A 23,152-nucleotide genomic window follows, 5' to 3' on the forward strand; every position below is an offset into this window, starting at 1 on the left:
GAAAGGTAGTGGTTGGATGGGGTGGGTGATATTAGAGTGGGAGTTGCAAGGGCATAGCCAGCATGTTTTTAGGTGTGCTTTTAGTAAAGTTTTGAAGTGGGTGCATGATGGTATGGAGGTAATTGTGGATGGGAGGGAGTTCCATAATTTGGCTATGGCGCAAGAGAATAGTGCTTCACCAGCAGAGTTATTGGCTTTAGTGATCTGCAAGTGATTTTTGTTGCTGGATCTTATTGGTCTGGTGGTGCGATAGGGTTGGGGTAGATTCTGGAGGGATGGGACATTTAGAGGATGGTTTACTAGTTTGTGGGCGAGTGAGAGTTGATACCATTGAAGGAGGTGAGGGAGTTCAAGCCAGCCCATATAAACAAAGATATTGGCAACCTTCAAACACTGGACCCCATGCAGTTTGGGTTCGTGAAGGGCCGATCTTGAATTCTGAACCTGATTGACTTCTTTGAATCAGTCTTCAGAGCCGTGGACAAGGGTAAGGTGGTCAGTACAGCCTATCTGGACCTTAACAAGGCCTTCAACACCATCCACCCACTCTGAAATCATAGATAAACTTACTAAGCTGGGCATTAATCCTTACATCACTTGATGGGTTGCCAACTGGCTTACTGACAGAACCCACACTGTAAAAATAGCCGACTCCAAACCCAGCTCCAAATAAGTGACAAGTGGAGTACCTCAGGGTTCAGTCCTGGGACCACTCTTGTTTGGCATCTACTTCTCTGACGAACAGGCCAGCACTAAGGGACTCTGGCTAACAAAGTTCACAGATGACTGCAAACTGGGAGCCATTATTGAATCCCCAAATGATGTGGATATTCTACAAAAGGGCCTTACAGAAACAGATGCTTGGTGCCAGAGCCATGGGTTCAAGCTCAATGCCAAGAAATGTATAGTTATCCCCTTTGGGAAAAAACAAGTACTCATGAATTACCACATAGGTGGCAGTACACTAAACACCAAAAGTGTGATAAGAGACTTAGGGACACAGGTGGACAGTGGTCTCACCTTCGATAATCACATTGCCACAACAGTCAGGAAATCCTTCTATGTGGCACACCTCATCACTAAGGGCTTTTCATCCAGGAAAAAGGAGGTCATTGTCCCACTGTACTCATCCCTCATTAGACCCAATATAGAATACAATGCCCCGTTTGGTTTGTACCTCTCAAGCCATCTGCAACAACTGGAAAGGCCGCAGAAATACCTTACTAAAAGAATCACAGGCCTAAAGCAGATGCCCTATGCTGACCATCTCAACAAACTCCAACTATACTCTGTCACATATCATCTACTCAGAGGTGATCTCTGCTTAACATACAAGGCCATGTCAAACCCAGAGCTGTTGGACATGCTACACTTAAAAAATCCCAATCCCTCAGAGACACATGCTCCAGGGATCTAAACTTTGTCATCACAATGAACAAAACATGCTGGAGGGATAGGTTCCTGAACCAGAGACTCCCCAGACTCTGGAATAGATTGCCCATACATGTCAAGCAGAGCGCCTCTCTGGCCCTCTTCAAAAGGAACCTTGATGATTGGATGGGAGATAGGAAATTCACCCCGGGGATCACATCAGTCGCCCTGCTAGACAGGGGTCCGGGGAAGTAAATACTGTGGGAAGAAATAGCCAGGAAATTGTTATGGCTAGGCTTGTATAGGCCCTAGGGCTGATAGCCTAGTACCAACCTATGAACCTATGATAACTGTACTGAATTTATCACAGCATGGTCAAATTATCATTTTTTTATACCCCATTTAAAGTGATACTTCCACAAAGAATGAAAAGGTACAGTGTGCTACATTTCTGCATGTGGCAGAGAAAGAAGCACTGAAAGAGGATAATACATTTATGTCTGAAGTGGGAGAAAAACAAGGTATTTTGTAATGAAACAGAAGTTTCATAATTATTATAAACCAAGAGAAATGTAGCCATATTTTACACAATAAAAGATTCAAGTCTAATCCTGTATGATCATTTTTCTTTTACTTTGCTCACAATTAAACCTCAAATGTGTCCACAGAAGATTCATATAGACTTATAGCTCACATAGGATACTGAGGACAATGTGGTATTTGGGACAGCTTGTTAATGGGATTAGATTTAACAATCGATAATGATACATGCACAATGAGTGACTTTGTCATGGTTAAGAGCTAGTAGAAGAGTTTAAAGTGTGCTGCGTTGTTTGAAAGGCAAAACATTTTAAAACTGGTAAAATTATTTTGAGAGCTTTGTGAAGAATAAATATTATGAACAATGTGTTGTTAAGAAGTATTTAGTGTGGTGTGGCCATTAGGATGATAAACAGATGTTTTGTGTGATTAATCTAGTGTGCAGAAGTAGTGGATAATAAAGTCAGTTTGCTAATTGTGTAAAATTAAATAAATGCATTTTCACAAGAAAATATTGCAAGTGTTGAAAAAAGTCTTTAAATAGTATTTATTTCAGATGACATCAGATTAATATTACTAAACTCCTTTATAGTCCTGGGAGATAAGCTGAATAAATAAATAACATATTAAACAGCAGTAATAAAAATATATAAAGACTGGTAGCAATCATTAAAAGCAGCACATAGAACAGTTTCAGTATCACTAAATAATAAATTATCATCAAATTATTGTAATATTAGTGCTGATAGTGTCCCATATTTGTGTTAAGAGTAACGTCAGTTTAACTATACCTATATTGATTTTATTAACACTTGTGTTAAAAATGTGCAGATGGTGAATAGTTCAAGAACAGGATGCACAAAATATGTGACTACAGAAACAATCAGAAATCTGGCATTGAAGCTAAAAATTATTAATACACATGGGTGCAAAATATAATGAAGTATCTACTTAAAAAGAAGTTATTTTATACGAAATTGCTCTCAGTGTAAATAATGTTGCTGGGAATACTGAAGTATAGCTCATGTTTGAAGTATAAGCCAGGAAGATGAATGTATAGGAGATATGCCAAGTTATTTATATTTTCCAGAACAGCAAAGTTTCCTTAGTGGTGAACTGGAATTTGACTGGATAACTCCATAGTTGCCTATTATTGAAGAGAAGCTTAAATAGTTTCAACAATGCACTAATAAAAATCCAGTAATGTAGATGTGTTGTAAGGAAAGAAATATTTTTCCAAACCAAGGGTAGAAAGGTCACACAGAAAAACAATTCATTAAAAACTGCAAGAAAAACCTAAGCAAGCTAGCGTTTTCATTGTATGATACCTTAAACCTCCTGTAATGGAAGCCCATACAATATATGCAAAGACCCCTTAAGGGCATCAAGTGTTTCAGCTACATGGTTTCTGAATATCCATAATTTTTTAAAAACTTTTTTAGTCTTTATGGTTGCATTCAAGTCAATAAAACCAACCCCCCTGTTTCTGGGCATGCATGTTTCGGCCTTTTTATTGTCCACGTTAGCACGACATAAGTGGATATTTTAGCTATATTTTAGAAACACTGGGTCTTTAAACCCAGCTGATGCCCATAAAGATTAAGGTCCCTGAAAACTATCCCAACTAACATCCAAACCAAAGGGTAAAAAGATTATACAGATAAAACATTCAGTAAAAAAAACTGCAAAAAAAACCCAGTCAAGCTACAGTTTTCACTGCAAGATCCTTTAAATATTCTGTAATGGAGGTCCATGGAATATAGGCAAATGACTACTTAAGGACATCAAGTATTTGAGCTACATGGCTTCTGAATGTTCATGACTTTTTCACTTAATTCTTTATGGTTACATTCAGGCCAATAAAGCCAAACCCCAGTAGCTGTGGACATGCATGTTTCAACCTTTTTATTGACCTCGTCAGCCAGTGAAAAAGTCATATATTCCAGATGTGATAATATCTGCTTATGGTCCACAGTATGCAAATGTAAAATTCAAGAGAGTTTCAATGTATGACCTCTGTGCCTAGCAACGCATATAGACATTCTTGGCACTGCACCGACTGTCAAAATGCAATGAAAAAGTCACAGAGTATTGTGAAACTTTCATTAAAATGCATTTAGCTTTATTGAAAATGCAAATACTCCATTGTAATATGTGGCCTTTCACCAGTTCAGTTACTGATGAGTTTGAAGATTAGACTTTTATATCTACTTTCTTATTAATGTCAAAAAATATAGTAATGTGCAAGAGGGAATGAAACAAAACCAAGTACACAAAAATATTACTTGATCAGACAAATAGTGTCCGTTTTCATTAGATGAAGGTGATAATGTGAGAATACAGCATGACACCTAAAAAAGAGCCAGAAGGTATGCCAACATAAGAAATACAGATCACAAGATTCCTTGTGGTTTAGAAGATAACTTAGATGCTCAAACAGTTCAAAAGACTTCTACTTTTGGCTTTTCCCAGTTAGGGGTCGCCACCGTGGATCACCTGTCTGCTCATGATTGGCAGTGGAGTTTTATGGTGTCGAGTTGCCAGCCTTGTGCCCAATCTTCCACAGAAGGCGCACACGTGCACACACTCATGCCTAGGGCCAATTTAGAGTGTCCAATCCACCTACAGCATGTCTTTGGGATGAAGCCGGAGCACCCGGAGGAAACCCACTTGACCACTGGGAGGACATGCAGACTCCACACAGAAGGCACCCCAGCCGAGAATCGAACCGGAGAACCTCTTGCTGTGAGGTGGCAACGGTAACCACTGCACCACTGTGGCTGCCCCCAAACAGTTCAAAAGACTGAACAGTAATAAATAAAATTCAGTAGTACTAAGAACTGTTGCTGTTGTACTAAAATACTTTGGCTTTAGATGTAATAAGAAGACATGTTTTTCTATTAGAGCAATAGAAGGGTCTATATTAGATCACCAAATGCTTAAAAATGTGAACGGTGATTGATCGACCCTATGTAAGCAAAAGCTTAAAATATCGAAGCAACAAAAACCCAAATTTTTTCCTAGGGAAAGAATTCGGTTGTCCGTTTCTGTTGCTTTGGTATTTTCAGTGCTGTGGTGGAAAGTTATGGGTCGGGTTCAGGTAAGTGTGTGATTGTGTGGATGTGAGTGTTAGGGTGAGTTAGGTGAGTTAGGGTTAGGGAGCGAGTTAGGTATGTGTGTGATTGTGTGGACGTGAGGGTTAAGGTGGGTTTGGTGAGTTAGGGTTAGGGAGCGGGTGAGGTGAGTGTGCAATAGTGACGGACATTAGGGTTAGGGTTTGGGTTAAGGTAAGTGGATAGTTAGTGGTGAGTGTATAGTTTACTGTAGGGTTAGGTGTCAGATTTTAGGTGTATGTGTGTGGATTGGTGTTTGTTTGGTGCGCTTGTGTTGTGTGTATGTGTTTTGGAACAGCGATTTTTTTCCATAGGAAAAAAATTGCTGTTCTGACAGTTCGAGATTGAAAGCTTTTGCTTACATAGGGTCGATTAATCACTGTTCGCTTTTTTAAGTGTTTGGTGATCTAATATAGACCCTAATAGAATTAGATAGCAATGTCTTACCTGACAGTGATATAGCAGTACAATCAACAATCATTTACAATGATTTATGAATTATGTACAGTGATCTATGTCAAAAAAGATTAGGAATCTTCTGGTTTTGAAAAAGAGGGTGTAATATAATATCTATGTTTATACCTTTGACAAGTGAATACATTTGGCCTCTCCCATCAAATGCATATCTACTGGTTAGTAAGCTTGTCTATATTGGGCATTCTGGCATTTTATTCTGTGCCTTGCCTCCCTTTATTGTAATTCAAATGGCAACGGTTATGCTCCCCCTCCCAATTTTTCTTCATTTTTGCCCTGTTCCTCTTTATGGGGAGTGTCTCTGTTTCTTTCCTGGCCTTATCCTTGATCAACATATAGTTTCTTTTAGTCTAACCACTAACCACATTTTTCCTACCCCCTGCGTCATCTATCACCTTATTCAGCTCCTCTATTTCTTTTCTATTTAATCTCCCTTTTCAGTGGAATTCTTACCTCACCATACCCTTTGCTGTCAGCTCATTACTTCCCATCTCTACCCTTTTTAATTTCCTTCATAATTCCATTCTGCTTCTATTATTTACATTCCTAGCACCTGCAAGTCTGTCCTTGGAGCCACCATAACACTGCCCACGTACCACTTCTGCTTAACCATACAATTTGTCCGTAGATTCTAATCTCCCACACCAGTTTCTTGAGATCCTCCTTTCCTCATTTTAACTTCCTTATCCCCTTACATGTCATACAGTTTGACCTTCCTCACAAGTCTCTGAACCATACTGCCAGCCCACAGACCCACAGAACTTCACCTTCCTGGTCCCCTTACTTCTCATTCAACCTCTGATACCCATAGTGTAGAATAATAAATTACCTAAACCGAATTGAAGAATTCTGAGGAAAATAAACTTTTTAGGGCTAGAAGGTCAGACATTTAACTATACCAATGTCTGCCCTGTCTGTGTTAATTATCCCACTGGTGACAACCTATCTAATCTGCAATAGGCCAGAGGGCTTTCTTAATTCTTGCTACATTTAGCTGTTTGAATACTATTGCTTCTGACTAAAGCTTTTTATGTAATTCGTGCTAATATACTTGTGCTAAGATAGCCTTTCACTGTCTTTCTAACTCCTTACATGGTTATACTCATTCAGTGGTATTAACTAGGTACCTAACTGATGGAGTAGGAAATAATTGGGGCTATTTATGTAAGTTTCTTCATGTCTTTAGTTAGGTTTGTGTTCCTTCATACTCTTCTGCTTTAATTATTTGACTTTTCAGCTAATCTTTGCACAATCACCCAAAACTTTTAAAAAAGAGACAGATGCACACAAACATGCTGAGCTGGTTAACGGGACCTAAAAGAATCAGTGTAACTAGCACAAACTACTGGTAGTTGATGCCACTGGCCACTTGAGCTATTGATTTAATAGAAAGATTTTGGTTACTGATAGGTATCTTTCATCTACTGGGAGCTCTGTTTTGGTTGATGTTTTTGTCTAAGCTTTGTCTAGAAGTCCCCTTCAGAGTGTCTATTCTCGGTCATTCAGTAGCTCAAAATCTCAGGCTGATCTTATCACACATGGAAGGGATCCGGTCTCAGGGACTTATAGGAACTTTTGTCCTGTAAGTAACCTTCCACCAGAATATCTGCTGTCAAAAAACAAAACCAAGGAATACAAGGAATTTCAGAAGCAATAAATGAAGAAATTATAGTTAATCATGTAAATGAGAAAACAGAATCTATTTCAGTCCTCTGTATTTCAGATATGTATGGAAATATAGATAACATGGAACGATATAAACATACTTTGAAAGTGAAAATGGTTTTAGTATTAGGAAATTAAATAATATGTGGTACTGAAGCATTCTTTTGTAGGTGTGCTAATGAGAACAGAGTGTTATGTTCCTTATCTTGGGCTACTTTAACAGACGTTAAGGAAGGGATGAAATGAGCTGCTAAAGAAACCTTATTTTTAAAGGAAAATTATTGTTCATGCAGGGTTAAATTACCTTAAAAAGGACTATTTGACTATTGCCAGAAGAACTGTTAATATTATGCCCCTTATTGCTGTAAAGGAGATTCACTTATGTTTTTCCTGCTACTCTACAAACTGGACTAGTTAGTGAAAAAAAAAATATTACACGGACAAATGCATACATCTCAAAATACTGTATGCTGAATTCATTGTCTTTCAAATCCCACCATGATGTCATCAATAACTGGGCCATATCAAAAGATCAAATACATCTATCAATGGTCGGGAAAGATTGCTTGCAAGCTGTTTTTTGTTCAGTCAGAAATCAACCTGGATTTTCAGGTTGGCTATGTAACAACAGAGAAAAAGGTGATCATAGGTAAAATATTGATATTGTGTGGCAATGCTAGTAGTTTAGGGACTAAATCCAATCCAAGACAATGTGATAAAAAGAGATTGTTAGTAAGGATAATTTATAATATAGTATGCCAATGTTTTAAGCTTAAGTCACAAGTTATCAACATGGCATAATTGCATTCAAAAAGAGAAAATAGGTACTGGTGTTGTTACTGAGACCTGATATAATGCCAATGACTGAACTCCAAAGTTGAGGGAATACAAAAATGTATTTCAGAAAGGTTACAAGAGAAGACTAGGAGAGTATTAGTTATAATAAATGATAACATAATAAGATGTTTGAGTTTTTCTTAACTGATTTGGTTCATGAACAGAGGGACAACCCAGTACTGTTTGAGGATTTTAAATTACCATAGCTTTCAACTTATCTACTACCAAAAGAACAAACAGGTCAAAACTGTTTTATAAGTTACTACAAAATGTAGGTTTAACTCAGATTGTGGATGTACATACTGGGGAAAACTTTTGGATTCAGTGTGTTTGAATAAGATTTATTATAATATCCTTCACAAACTGTTGTCATTGTTGGGGCAAGGATCCATTATGATTAAGACTTATTTGATCTCTTATAACAGTGTGGATATATTTGAGAATAACCTAGAAATGGAGTAATATAGATTCATTAAGAATTACAATTACATAAATAATGTGCTTAACCTTATTGATTGACAGCCTACTTTTGATAACACAGGCATTGAGAAAGAGTGGGCTGTAATCCTTAAAGTTTTCCCAGGTGGAACAAAAGAGATGAATAACTGGCAATAGCATAAATAATGCACTAGATAAACAAGTGACAGGGAGTACATATGTAACTCTGTAAACTGTCATTACAAATGTGCAAATGTGCATTTCAAAATCAGTTCATCCTGTAGGCAATATTTTTCTAGGTCAACACAATGTAAATGCAAATAGTCTCAGGCAACAACTCTTCTATTGTTTATAAACAAAGACTAGAACTAAAACTTTTACATCCATAATTCTGGTATGAGTCTACCTCAAACCAATCCTTTTTCTCCAACAAAAAAATTCTTCCAACTCAGGTGGGTCATATTCTATTGTATGCCACTCCCTTGATTCATGAGGATTTAATAAAAAACAAATTAAGATCAGTCTTTGTTGACTCTGCATACTCCCGATGGTAAATAGCATGGGTGACTAACCATTTCTTATGATGTTTTAATCACCTTGGGGATTTCTTTCAGTAACATCTTTCATGCTCTCATCAAAACAGAGTAGAGTTGTTCCTTTTATTTATTTATGTAAATGTGTTTCTCATGGTAGAAAATTGATCCATGTAGATCAGTTTCAACTTCAGCATATGAAAGTGCAGAAGAATGGTAGCAAAGAACAAACAATAGTGCATAACATTTTGAAAAAGTTATTAAAATGTGTAAGTAATACATTAACTTAGAATTTAAGATACCATTAGTGAAGCATGTGGTATGAAGTCTGCATTCAAATTAATAAAACTTGCTCAAATTATAAAAAAAATGTGAGTAATATATAACATCTAGCAAAGGTAGAGTATATGACTTATTTGACTGTACAGTATGTATACAAGGTATTCTTATTTAAACTATATACAATAGATAACATGCTCAACAAATTGCATATTAGAACACTGGCAATTAGCTTGACTACTGGGTTTATTGGTAATATAATACAAGTAGAAGTGAAGCATTTATACTCAGCTTCTCAATGAAACAAGTCTTTGAAGGCAATATGGAAGTTGTTAAAGATTATCAGAGTTTTATTTTGGATGGCATTGCCTCCCAGAGGTAAAGAGTTATTAATAAGAAAGCAGTAGTTGTTGAAGTGTAGCTTGATTTTTGGGGGTTGAGGTTTGAGTGAATGAGCTCTGAGGTTGCAATGTGAATTTATTTTGAATAAGCCTGCTAACAAGGGAGAAGAATAATTCTAGTTTTAATAGTTTAATTGCATAGAGACCAAGAAAAGACTATTCTCTGTTTTATAGGCAGCCATTCTGCTTCATGATGGATGGCGTAATGGTGTTCATTCCATTGATCAAGTCTCATGAACGTACAAATCGCACAGAAATGTGCAAAAGGCAGGGCACAGTCATCACCACTTGCACAGAGTGGTAGTGGTGGGGGATACAAGATGGCAAGCTTGACACCAAAGAAGTGAGTGTGTATGTGTGCAAGAAATCAGGTTAACAGCAAGTATGCATGGCTATGACCAGTAGCAATAGATGTAAACCATTCAATATTAATGATGTGTGGGTGTGTGTGTGTGTGTGTGTGTGTGTGTGTGTGTGTGTGTGTGTGTGTGTGTGTGCGTGTGCTATAGCCAAGATGAACTGCTGTTTGTCTGGGCCCTGGCATCCTAGATAGGTGTGAGCCATGCATGGTAGAGGATTCAACTCACCATTGCTGCCCCTGACCATGTGAACTACCTCTGCCAGGAATCATACTACTAGTTCCATGACCCTGGCTAGAAGTCAGGGTTCTACCTGAGCATGAACAATGCCGTCTGGACAAGCTTTCATCATTACTATGTCCATGACCACATTGTCTGACATGTGTGGTTGTGGACACCTCAATCACTGAAGGAGCAGCGGATGTAATGCCACTATGGGTGCAGGAAGGCACAGCCATGTTGGCTAACTCCAGATGATGTAGTGGCTCTCTGGCCATGTGGATGTTGACCATTCCCAGTAGATGTTCTGTTACAGACAATGCATGATGCAGTGTGTCATTCATCCTGTCCAAGAAGTCACCCATATGGTTCAGGCAGTCTCGCACATCAGAATGTATGACTTTTAGTAATCTGGCTACCTCTTCTGAGGCCCTGGTGGAACTTTCCTATGTCTCCATGATGGCCCACACACATGTTGCATTGGATCTACTGACTCACCAACATCAATGGGATGGTGGAAAGCATGCCTCCTCTGAGCATCACTACCAAACCCCTGTGCACTTCTTCACTGTTTTATAAGTTACTACAAAATGTAGGTTTAACTCAGATTGTGGATGTACATACTGGGGAAAACTTTTGGATTCAGTGTGTTTGAATAAGATTTATTATAATATCCTTCACAAACTGTTGTCATTGTTGGGGCAAGGATCCATTATGATTAAGACTTATTTGATCTCTTATAACAGTGTGGATATATTTGAGAATAACCTAGAAATGGAGTAATATAGATTCATTAAGAATTACAATTACATAAATAATGTGCTTAACCTTATTGATTGACAGCCTACTTTTGATAACACAGGCATTGAGAAAGAGTGGGCTGTAATCCTTAAAGTTTTCCCAGGTGGAACAAAAGAGATGAATAACTGGCAATAGCATAAATAATGCACTAGATAAACAAGTGACAGGGAGTACATATGTAACTCTGTAAACTGTCATTACAAATGTGCAAATGTGCATTTCAAAATCAGTTCATCCTGTAGGCAATATTTTTCTAGGTCAACACAATGTAAATGCAAATAGTCTCAGGCAACAACTCTTCTATTGTTTATAAACAAAGACTAGAACTAAAAACTTTTACATCCATAATTCTGGTATGAGTCTACCTCAAACCAATCCTTTTTCTCCAACAAAAAAATTCTTCCAACTCAGGTGGGTCATATTCTATTGTATGCCACTCCCTTGATTCATGAGGATTTAATAAAAAACAAATTAAGATCAGTCTTTGTTGACTCTGCATACTCCCGATGGTAAATAGCATGGGTGACTAACCATTTCTTATGATGTTTTAATCACCTTGGGGATTTCTTTCAGTAACATCTTTCATGCTCTCATCAAAACAGAGTAGAGTTGTTCCTTTTATTTATTTATGTAAATGTGTTTCTCATGGTAGAAAATTGATCCATGTAGATCAGTTTCAACTTCAGCATATGAAAGTGCAGAAGAATGGTAGCAAAGAACAAACAATAGTGCATAACATTTTGAAAAAAGTTATTAAAATGTGTAAGTAATACATTAACTTAGAATTTAAGATACCATTAGTGAAGCATGTGGTATGAAGTCTGCATTCAAATTAATAAAACTTGCTCAAATTATAAAAAAAATGTGAGTAATATATAACATCTAGCAAAGGTAGAGTATATGACTTATTTGACTGTACAGTATGTATACAAGGTATTCTTATTTAAACTATATACAATAGATAACATGCTCAACAAATTGCATATTAGAACACTGGCAATTAGCTTGACTACTGGGTTTATTGGTAATATAATACAAGTAGAAGTGAAGCATTTATACTCAGCTTCTCAATGAAACAAGTCTTTGAAGGCAATATGGAAGTTGTTAAAGATTATCAGAGTTTTATTTTGGATGGCATTGCCTCCCAGAGGTAAAGAGTTATTAATAAGAAAGCAGTAGTTGTTGAAGTGTAGCTTGATTTTTGGGGGTTGAGGTTTGAGTGAATGAGCTCTGAGGTTGCAATGTGAATTTATTTTGAATAAGCCTGCTAACAAGGGAGAAGAATAATTCTAGTTTTAATAGTTTAATTGCATAGAGACCAAGAAAAAGACTATTCTCTGTTTTATAGGCAGCCATTCTGCTTCATGATGGATGGCGTAATGGTGTTCATTCCATTGATCAAGTCTCATGAACGTACAAATCGCACAGAAATGTGCAAAAGGCAGGGCACAGTCATCACCACTTGCACAGAGTGGTAGTGGTGGGGGATACAAGATGGCAAGCTTGACACCAAAGAAGTGAGTGTGTATGTGTGCAAGAAATCAGGTTAACAGCAAGTATGCATGGCTATGACCAGTAGCAATAGATGTAAACCATTCAATATTAATGATGTGTGGGTGTGTGTGTGTGTGTGTGTGTGTGTGTGTGTGTGTGTGTGTGTGTGTGCGTGTGCTATAGCCAAGATGAACTGCTGTTTGTCTGGGCCCTGGCATCCTAGATAGGTGTGAGCCATGCATGGTAGAGGATTCAACTCACCATTGCTGCCCCTGACCATGTGAACTACCTCTGCCAGGAATCATACTACTAGTTCCATGACCCTGGCTAGAAGTCAGGGTTCTACCTGAGCATGAACAATGCCGCCTGGACAAGCTTTCATCATTACTATGTCCATGACCACATTGTCTGACATGTGTGGTTGTGGACACCTCAATCACTGAAGGAGCAGCGGATGTAATGCCACTATGGGTGCAGGAAGGCACAGCCATGTTGGCTAACTCCAGATGATGTAGTGGCTCTCTGGCCATGTGGATGTTGACCATTCCCAGTAGATGTTCTGTTACAGACAATGCATGATGCAGTGTGTCATTCATCCTGTCCAAGAAGTCACCCATATGGTTCAGGCAGTCTCGCACATCAGAATGTATGACTTTTAGTAATCTGGCTACCTCTTCTGAGGCCCTGGTGGAACTTTCCTATGTCTCCATGATGGCCCACACACATGTTGCATTGGATCTACTGACTCACCAACATCAATGGGATGGTGGAAAGCATGCCTCCTCTGAGCATCACTACCAAACCCCTGTGCACTTCTTCACCCTCACAATGTCTACAGAAAAACTCTTCCAGTTCTGCAACTGGAGTAACCACACTACCCTGATCAACTGTGTCACCTCCAACCTGTTCTATCTAAAATGGCTCCATGTCATGGGTATGCATAGGAATTCTGACTGTATCCAAACTCTGGACCGGGGATGTGGGAGCCACAAACTCAGTGTTAGAGTGGCCCTCCTCAACCCAAGACTATGCCTCTTCATCACTGCCATCATCATCAGAGGCTACCAATACTCCAGCATCAGGTGGTAGGATCTCCACAGTGTTGGTGGCAGACTCAGCTGTGATTATAACAATAAAACACAACAAAAATAGAAATAAAAGATAAACTGATGAGACTGATGCTACTTAGGCCTGAGTTAAGCAATAATAAATGCAAGTGCAATTAAAAATGTAATTAAGGCAGACTTCAAAGTGCATTATATTTATTTATTTGTTTATTTATTTATTTATTTCACATTTGTTAAAAGGAATAAGTCTGACTGGCAATGGGCTCTTTTTCAGTGGAGGCCTGGGGAAAAAAACTTCGACCACAAAAAGAATTTCAGGTGTCTTAACACATATATACAGTCAACACAAAGTAACACTTGCACATAATAGTGAGATATAAGCAAAAATTGAGGACATTGGTACATAAAAGCAATTAAAAATTGAAGTTTCTTACCAGTATATAGAGACTTGTTAGGCAGGATTGGGAGAAGAGCAGAGCCAGAAATTTAGTAGTCTTTCTTGTAAAGCTTTTTTAAAATTGAGACTATTTGGGATAGATCTGATAGTCAGAGGAATTTTGTTCCAGGCATGTAATTATTACATTGCTGTATAAGCTATGTCCTACTGATTTTTCAGGCTTGTAGATATCCAACAAAAGTTGGTCAGAACTCAAGAAAGAGCAATTTGGAGTATAGTAATTGATGAGGAGTGAAATGGCAGGACAGGAATTAGGTTTACTGATTATGAAGTGGGTGAAGAGCAGTTGAGAGAGAAGAAGGAGGTGGGGGAACTCGCGCCATTTAAGGAATTTAGAGGTAGGCAGTGGTGTGAGTTGTAAGGCTGGTTTGTAACAAATCTAGCAAGTTTATTGTAACAGAGTTCTAGATTCATTTTGAGAGTGGATTGAAGGTTGGTTACAATAGGTGAAGCACAGAGAAGAGTAGGAAGAAGAGAGGCATTAGCAAGGGACAGTCTAGAGTCATAGGTAAGAAATTTTTTGCTGTGTAACACATGCCTAGTTTTTGGTGAGTTTTTCTGATACAGTTTTGGACATGTAGATCGAATTTTAGTTGGTCATCAGCAATGAAGCCCAGGAGTTTAGTGTGTGTTTCTACTTCTATTAAGGTTAGGATTACCACCTGTACGACTTTGCGAGGGACAGTCCCTCTTTGGGCAGTTGTGTCCTGCAAAAAAATTGTAAAAATGGCAAATGTCCTGAGATTTTAGGGCAAAATTATTTCCTATATTTTATGTAATAGTTGCATAAAACAGTTATTCTGTATCTGAAACACCTAAATGTTATAAGAAACAGAATAAGCAACTAAAATGCTACAATAATAAGCTTTTATTTAGGCAAAAAAAAGTGAAGTTATGTCCTTTGTACTGGCCATGGGTATGTTTTGGCCTGCAAAATCTGATGTTTGTACCACAATTGCCCTACTTTGGGCATTTGAAATGGTGGCAACCCTAATTAAGGTGTTATCAAGGGAAATGATGGTAAAGGATGTTTTGAGATGAGAAAGAGATTTAGGGAGAAACAAAAGTAGTTTTTTATGGTTGAGTACTAGTTGATTGTCATTTAGCCAGCTTTCAATGGAGTTGAAGGATTTTTGGGTGATAGACTGAATGTGTAAAAGATTGTTGGAAGAGCAGATGATAGTGGAGTCATCTGCATGTTGAATTAGAGAGGGCTGAGCAGGAAGAGTTAAAGCTGTTAGTAAAGATGTTGACTAGAATGGGACCAAGGTTGAAACCTTGAGGTACTCCAGTATTAACAGGGAGGAAATTAGAAAAGGAGAAAAATCACCTGGCAGACTGCAGTCAATTGGAAAGGTAGGTAGAAAACCATTTGATGGTAGGGTTAGTAAAACCAAGAGCAGACATTTTGGAGATAAGCAAGGGGTGAGAGACTGTACCAAAGGCTTTACAGAAGTCCAGAAAAGGGAGGATACCAGGTTGTTATTGTCTCTGGCGTAATGATAGTATGGGTAAAGGAAACTAGTGCAGTAGTTGTACTGTGACTAGTACAAAAGCTGTGCTGGGTTGGGGTGAGTAGGTTTTCATTTAGAAGATATTCAAAAAGTTGCTTGTGGATGCATTTTTTGAGTATTTTGGAAAGGGGGGACAGAATTGCTATATCCCTGTAGTTTGTGAGTTCTGTGGATTGTCCACCTTTGTGGAGTGAAATAATATGCAATTGTTTCCAGATAGAAGAGACTATAGATTCTTGGATAGACCTGTTTATGAGGATAGAGACTGGGTAGGCTATAGAGTTAGCTGCCAGTTGTAAGAATTCAGCAGGTAACCTATCTGCTGAGATAGAGCAGGGCTTCAGTTTTTTAAGTAGATATTTTATGTGTGAAGTAGGGACAGATTTGAGAGAAAATGTGGGTCTATTGGCATGGGGAGGAGGAGGAAGAATAAGGATGGGAAGAACAGTGGTAGGGAAGTGACTGTTTTGGTTTAGTTTGTTGATACAGTCAGTAAAGTAGGAGTTGAACCTTGTGGCAGTTTCAGAGGGAGAATCATTAGAGTAAGGGTTTGGTACCCTGAGAGAGCCAGGGTTGAGGAGCTTCTTGACAGAGTTCTAAATGATGTTTGGGTTACTTTGATGGTTAGTTTGGGCTTTTACATAATAGTTTTTTTTATCCTCTTTTATTTGTTTTTGGTGAGGTTACAAACAAGTTTGTAAGTTTGTATGTGTTTAGAGAATTTAGATTTCAAACAGTTTTTCCATGCAACATCTCTATTGTGCATAAGCATGCGAGTGGAATGAGAAAGTCAAGGCACTTGTTTTGATTTAACCCTTTTTTTCTTGAGAGGAGCTAAAAATTTAAGACTATCCAGGAATATAGAATTACATTTCAGAACGGCATCCTCTAATAGTAGGCTACGAAAGAAGGACCAATTTATGGAGGACAGTATTGTTAAATGCATCTGGGTTAAAGTTGGTGAGGCTACGGCATTCTTTAAGTTTGTGCTGCTTGATATGATGTAGGGATATCCTTTGGATGTGGGTTGGGAGGTGAACATTGGTACAATCTGGGAGTGTTGTAGTGTTGTGATACAAGCTAGGATTGGCTACAAGGATCCTGTCAAAGATGGAGCCAGAATTGGAAGATTTGTTGAAACAAGTGTCTGTGGAAATTAGTTGAATAAAGCCATGAAGATTTATGCTTGAGGTCGGAAAATCAGAAATCAAGGTTTGCCAGTTGATATTGACATCCCCTAGAATTATAGTTTCATTTGAGATGTTATTGGAAGTCCAGAAGAGGATGTTTTCAAGAGTGGGGGTAATGTTCCCAAGAGTTATGTAGACACCAGCATTACATAGCTTTTTATGAGTATTTTTAGCTTGAAGTTGGCAATACAATTTTTCCTGGGTGAAAATTAGGAAGTGGTATAGATAGGGGAGAGCGCTTCAGTTTGTTTGAATAACGTATTGCTACTCCACCAGCTTTTTTGTGTAGCCTATCAGACCGTATGATATTATAGCCAGGAGGAACAATTTCTGTGTCGGAGGTTTGGGATTTAAGCCATGTTTCAGTGAGAACAATTTTATCAGGAGAATATTGAGCAATCCATGCATGAAATTCACTAACTTTGTTTAGAAGACTAAGGATATTCATGGAGATGATATTTCATCATTTGGTGGAAGGTATAGGATTAGCTATAATAGGAGGTAGGTGGGTGGTGACATGGTTGGAAGAGGAACTTGGGCCAATGTTAGGGTGAATATTACCACTCAGGAATATGTTTTGGTATAACGTTTTAAGTACAGGAGACTTAAATTTGTTGCTAAGGTGCTAAAACTTTGTTTTGTGAAGATATGGGCTGGTGTCAAGATATTTATATTTGTGCAACAGAAATTGAGATGGATTAATCAATTAAGGTGTGATTATGATGTAGGATGCTTTATTTGAGTTAATGAGAGGATGGGTGAATGTGGGTGATTGATTAATTTTTAAGATATTTGTTGTATAGTAGGTAAGGATAGATAGATAGATAGTAGGAGGAGGAAAAGAGTACAGATATAGACAAATATGTTTGAGATGGAGGAAGAGCAAGTGTGATAGATGAAGGATAAAAGATGAAGGCAGGCTGGGGGTTACTTGAAGATGGGTAGTTAGAGAGAAGAGATAGGGAGGGGAAACGTGTGAGTGAAGAAGTAGAGGAGGGAGAAGTGTGGCGGAAGAAGGGGTAAGGGACAGATAGGCTCTGTGTGTGTGTGTGTGTGTGTGTGTGTGTGTGTGTGTGTGTGTGTGTGTGTGTGCGTGTGCGTGTGCGTGTGTGTGTGTGTGTGTGTGTGTGTGTGTGTGTGTGTGTGTGCATGTGTGTTTCAGAGAGAAAAGGGAAAGTGAAGAAGGGAATAGAACTAAGTAAGGAAAGTGAGGTAGAGAAGAGAACTAAGTAAGATAGGGGAAGGAGGTGATGAGAGCAAGGAATGCAGAGGGTGTGGATTGGGTGTATTGGACAAGAAGGGGAGGAATCTATAGGGGAGATGATGTAACTGAGAGAGTATAAATGTAGAGGTAGCGTGGGTGAGTGGGAATTGGGGGTTGGGCAGGGGAGTGAAGTGAAGCCTGAGCGTAGCAAGGGCTGAACAGAGTGGGACCCACCATCACTGCTCGAAATGGCAAGATAAAAATCTGTGAGGAGAGCATTTCTACAATTCAATTGGTAAGGAACCAGAGTAAGACTTTTGAAGCTACTGAGAAGGGGAGGGAGTAAATAGAGAAAAAAGTATACAACACAGAGGAAGGAGACAGCTATAGAACAAGGAATTGAAAGGAACAGGGGCTACTTGGTGTGATGTTATGAGGTAGTGCCATCTGTGCCAGGGAGAGCAGGGCAGTAAATGTGTAGATATGCCAGCATAGCTAGCTGGAGTTTTGTAAATAATTTTATGTTATTTGACTATCACATTATTTGTACAAATGTTTGAGTTAAAATATATATTTGTAAAATTATTTGTGTTAAAAATGTATCAACAGTAGGTCCTGCTGGACAGAAAGAATGTATGCATGTATATTTGGTCGTATTGTTGTAACTGATCACATGTGTCTGTTTATCAGAGAACCCTGGAAGGGTGGAAAGTTTGAAATTGTGGAATACCTTCCAGATGCTGTCACAGATCTTAGCAAAGCTCTGTGTGTATATTCTACCAGAGTCAGGTGACCAGATGTAATGTCCTCTAACTAGCATCTCTTTTTTTTGGAACTCTCACAGCAGCATTTTGGAACCTGACAGGATATATATCTCACATATCCACACAGACAAAGAGAGGCATCATCTGGCTTGCTGTGGTAAGACACTCAGCACACATCAGCTTGCCTTGCTTTAGTAAGTAGTCAGGGAACAGTAATTCTTTATCCAGTCAGGAACATTTAGTGAAAATAGTTTAGTATTGTTTTCCACATCTGCGAGAAACTATCTAACTGTATTATTTTTTACATATCTGTGGTTGAAACTCTGTTCTTTATTGTATTTGGTGTTCTCCTGTTTTCTGTTTTATTATTTATCATTATATATTTTAATACCTTTCATTGTGGCTGGTCCTTTAGAGAATACTTTTAATATCTTGAGAGTACCTATGCTTGTTTTAGTGACACTGTGGTCACTCCACCTACCATTCTCAGGTGTGTATGTGTGTGTCAGATGTTGGGAACAGTGATACAGAGTTCCAAAGTGGTCAGTGTGGAGTTTTGTGTGGACGTGGAAAGAGAAAGACAGTCTAGCCTCAGGTCTGGAGGATGCTCCCTGTGTGCTCTTAAGGGAAATTGTGCTTGGTGCAGGGAGCTGCATCTGTAAGTACTGTGTGAACCATCTTTCCCTTAGTGACCATCCCTCACCAGAGTCAGTTGTAAGGATTGAGTCTCCTTGATTGCAGGGACCCATCATACTTGGCAAGCAGGATTAGGAAAGGTTGAAGGAGGGGAAGAATAAAGTAGAGTTTACACAGGTAAAGTGGATAGAACCGCAGACATAAAACAGAGTCCTTAAAGCAAAGAGAGAGCCACAACGTGGTTTGAGAGATAGTCAAATGTAGGTGAGAGGGAGAGAAAGCAGGACCAAGCAGAGAAAATGGGATAGTTTAGCTGACTAGAAGGAGGCAACAGGAGGTGGAACTACTTAATCCTAACCCTGGGCAGTGTGCACACTAAAAGATACATTTCATATTTATATATTAATAACAGATATGGAGAGAAGCCTTAGTCAAGCGTACTTTAGCTCTGTTGAGTATAGAGGTCCTGGGAAGGTTAGAGGTGGGATTTGCAGTCTTTCAGGCTGTAACAGCAACCCTGTCTGGTTGAGGTGGATGGGGGCTAGAAGGAGAAGAAAACCAAAAACAGAAAATATAGCATGATTGCAGGACTAAAAGCATAAAAAAAGGTTGTGAGAAAATGATTATGCAATAAAATAGAAAATAACACAACTATTTTAGGTACACAGTCAACATGAACATATGGAAAAAGCTTTGCTAATCAAGTTTCCATTATAAAGGAAAAGGTGGGATAAGGTAGGAATGGTATATATATATATATATATATATATATATATATATATATAGCCACCAAGTAGCTATCCACTGGCTGAGGCAGGCAGTTATGTGTTTTTTAGGATAAATTAAATATAGGGATGAGATACAGCTACCAGATATATCCAGAAATTAGACAGAGTGAAGGTCTTATGAAGGGGAACCATTAGAAGTGCATGTAGGACAGGGTAGTATATGAGCATTAGAAGTCCATTTAAATCTTAGTCTGAGGAGTTGTATCAGAGGATATGTGCACAGTAGTACAGTGTATAGAAAGAAATCCCTTGATTAGCCAAGCAGAAACAACAGAGATTATAATCACATAGATCACTTCACAAAGTGCACATGTAGTCAAAAAAAATTGTTAGTAGCAGTACAATTGTGTTACAATTCACCCACATAGCCGTAGCTATTGTGATGCAGCTGGAGGTAAAAAGTGGCACACACAGGTTATGGCTTGATAATCATAGCTAACAGCAGTGAAAGGCAAAAACCAATCAACTAATAACAGTAATTTATGCTCCATAGAAGGAGACAGTCAACAGGTAACATGTCTATTATGAGAAAAAAACATGCATTTCAAGTGCTTGGTCGCGGTATCTCTGTTAATGTAAATGAATCTAAAGGCAAATGCTATGCAATACATTCAATAAGCTGGAGAAGAGCGGCAACGCAAACTAAACGAGTCAAACCGGAGAGTGAGCAGTCGAGAGTACGTCCTGGAAATCACCCACAAAGAATACAGAATACTTTCAGACAAAACTTGAACGCAACTTTATTATTGAAAATAAGAGCGTTTTCGCTGTCAGTACAAGCTGGCAGCTTCCTCAGAAAGAACAATTAAAACATTTGGCGCCAAGGCCTTTAATTAAAATCAGAGTCAGGTGTATCATAGTGACATCACTACTTCCTTAGACATGATTTAAAGACACCCTGACAGGTTGACAGTGTGAAGAAAACTTTTTAAATTAAAATGAAAACTTTTTAATTAAAGTACAGATACAGGTACAGTGATCGGAAAGCCCATCGAATACACACAATAAAAAAGACCCAAAAGGGGAAGTAAAAACAAATGATTTATCACAAGATAAAATATGCCTATAAATGTAACCAAATCAATCCAATAGTGCGTCTACAAGACATAAAACTACCCACCTAAGTAGATGGAGGTAGACCTATTGTAAAAAAACTATTCATAAAAGGAATAAACAACTAATCACTTCTCAATAGATAAATATGGAAAGTAAAAAATGAAAAATGAAAAAAGTAACAGACAACTAATAACACCTCAGTATAAAAAAAATTAGATGGAAAAACAGCCATATATTATACCAAAACATAAACTGAAACCATTCTCCCTATTTTATGTAACTTCTCATTTTTAATATTTTTAATACTACTGAGATGTTACAGTTATCATTAAGGCCAGGACAGTGGAAAGCATTAAGCTTAATCTGCCATACATTCAATAAGAACAGAGCTGAACAAAAACAGTAACATGTCTATTATGAGTAAAAATTATAAGTGTTTCACATGCTTGGTTGTGGTATCACTGTTTGTGTAAATTATTCTGAAGACAAATTCTACGCAATACCATCAATAAGAACAGAGCTGAACAATACAGTAGCCGCAAGGAATCCTGTGCAAGAAATGATTCAGTTATTAGATATAGTACTAAGAGGTATTAAGTGATCATGAACATAAAACATGCAAAAACAAATAATACCTTACAAGTGTTAGTAAGCACACTGCCAGGAGGGAAAAAATGGGTCCTTGCTCATACAAAAGGGAGAATTCAAAGATGGCAATCAAACATGTGAGGGGAGTTTTTAAGTACAGCAAAGGATCATGGGAGAAGGGGAGGGAGTAAATAGAGAAAAAAAGTATACAACACAGAGGAAAGAGACAGCTATAGAACAAGGAATTGAAAGGAACAAGGGATACTTGGCAAGGCGGATTATGAAGGAGGGGAGACAATAGAGTAGAGTTTACACAAGTGAAGTGGCAAGAGTGGCAGATATAAAACAGGGTCCTTAAAGTAGACAGAGAACCACAACATGGTTTGAGAGATAGTCAAATGTAGGTGATACGAAGAGAAAGCAGGACCAAGCAGAGAAAGTGGGATAGTTTAGGTGACTAGAAGGGGGTTACAGCAGATGGAGCGACTTAATCATAACCCGGGTCAGTCTGCACACTAAAAGATAAGTTTCAGAATTGTATATTAACACAGGATGTCGCAAAGTATGGAGAGAAGCCTTAGTCAAGCGTACTTTAGCTCTGTTGAGTGTAGTGGTCCTGGAAGGGTTAGAAATGGGAGTTGCAGTCTATCAGGCTGTAGTGGGAAGCTTGCCTTAGCGACTCTGTCTGGTTGAGGCAGATGGGTGTAAGTGTTATCAAGCACACTGTCAGGTGAAAAAATGTGGGTCCTTGCTCATACAGAAAGAAAATTCAAAGATGATGCTCAAACATGCAAGTGGAGTTTTTGTTTTAAGCCCAACTAAAAAAATTGTATGCCCATACCATTTGCAGGTGTTTGTGGAATCTCAGTACCAGATATGCCTCGACAGAGAAGAATGCAGATGGATAGAGGGACGATAACCACATCACCCCAACAGTCAAGAAATCCTTCTATGTGGCACACCTCATCACTAAGGGCTTTTCATCCAGAAAAAAAGGAGGTCATTGTCCCACTGTACTCATCCATCATTAGACCCATTATAGAATACAACTCCCCATTTGGTATGTACCTCTCAAGACATCTGCAACAACTGGAAAGGCTGCAGAAATACCTCACTAAAAGAATCACAGGCCTAAAGCAGATGCCCTATGCTGACCATCTAAAAAAACTCCAGCTATAATCTGTCGCATATCGTCTACTCAGAGGCGATCTCTGCTTAACATACAAGGCCATATCAAACCCAGAGCTGTTGGACATGCTACACTTAAAGAAATCCCAATCCCTCACAGTCACATGCTCCAGGGATCTAAACTTTGTCATCACAATGAACAAAACATGCTGGAGGGATAGGTTCCTGACCAACAG

General features: G+C 38.4%; 1 long non-coding RNA gene across 1 annotated transcript; it reads right to left on the reverse strand.

Moving 5' to 3' along the window:
* Positions 1-985: 985 nt before the first annotated feature.
* LOC122814833 lies at positions 986-22,823 on the reverse strand. Its single transcript, XR_006366903.1, has 3 exons — positions 22,703-22,823; positions 13,219-13,222; positions 986-1,020 (listed from the first exon to the last, which is right to left on the reverse strand). It is a non-coding gene; the product is annotated as an uncharacterized LOC122814833 (long non-coding RNA).
* Positions 22,824-23,152: the final 329 nt, after the last annotated feature.

The sequence above is a fragment of the Protopterus annectens genome, chromosome 11.part0, assembly GCF_019279795.1.
Source record: "Protopterus annectens isolate FY-2018-M chromosome 11.part0, PAN1.0, whole genome shotgun sequence".
Taxonomy (NCBI): Eukaryota; Metazoa; Chordata; order Ceratodontiformes; family Protopteridae; genus Protopterus; species Protopterus annectens.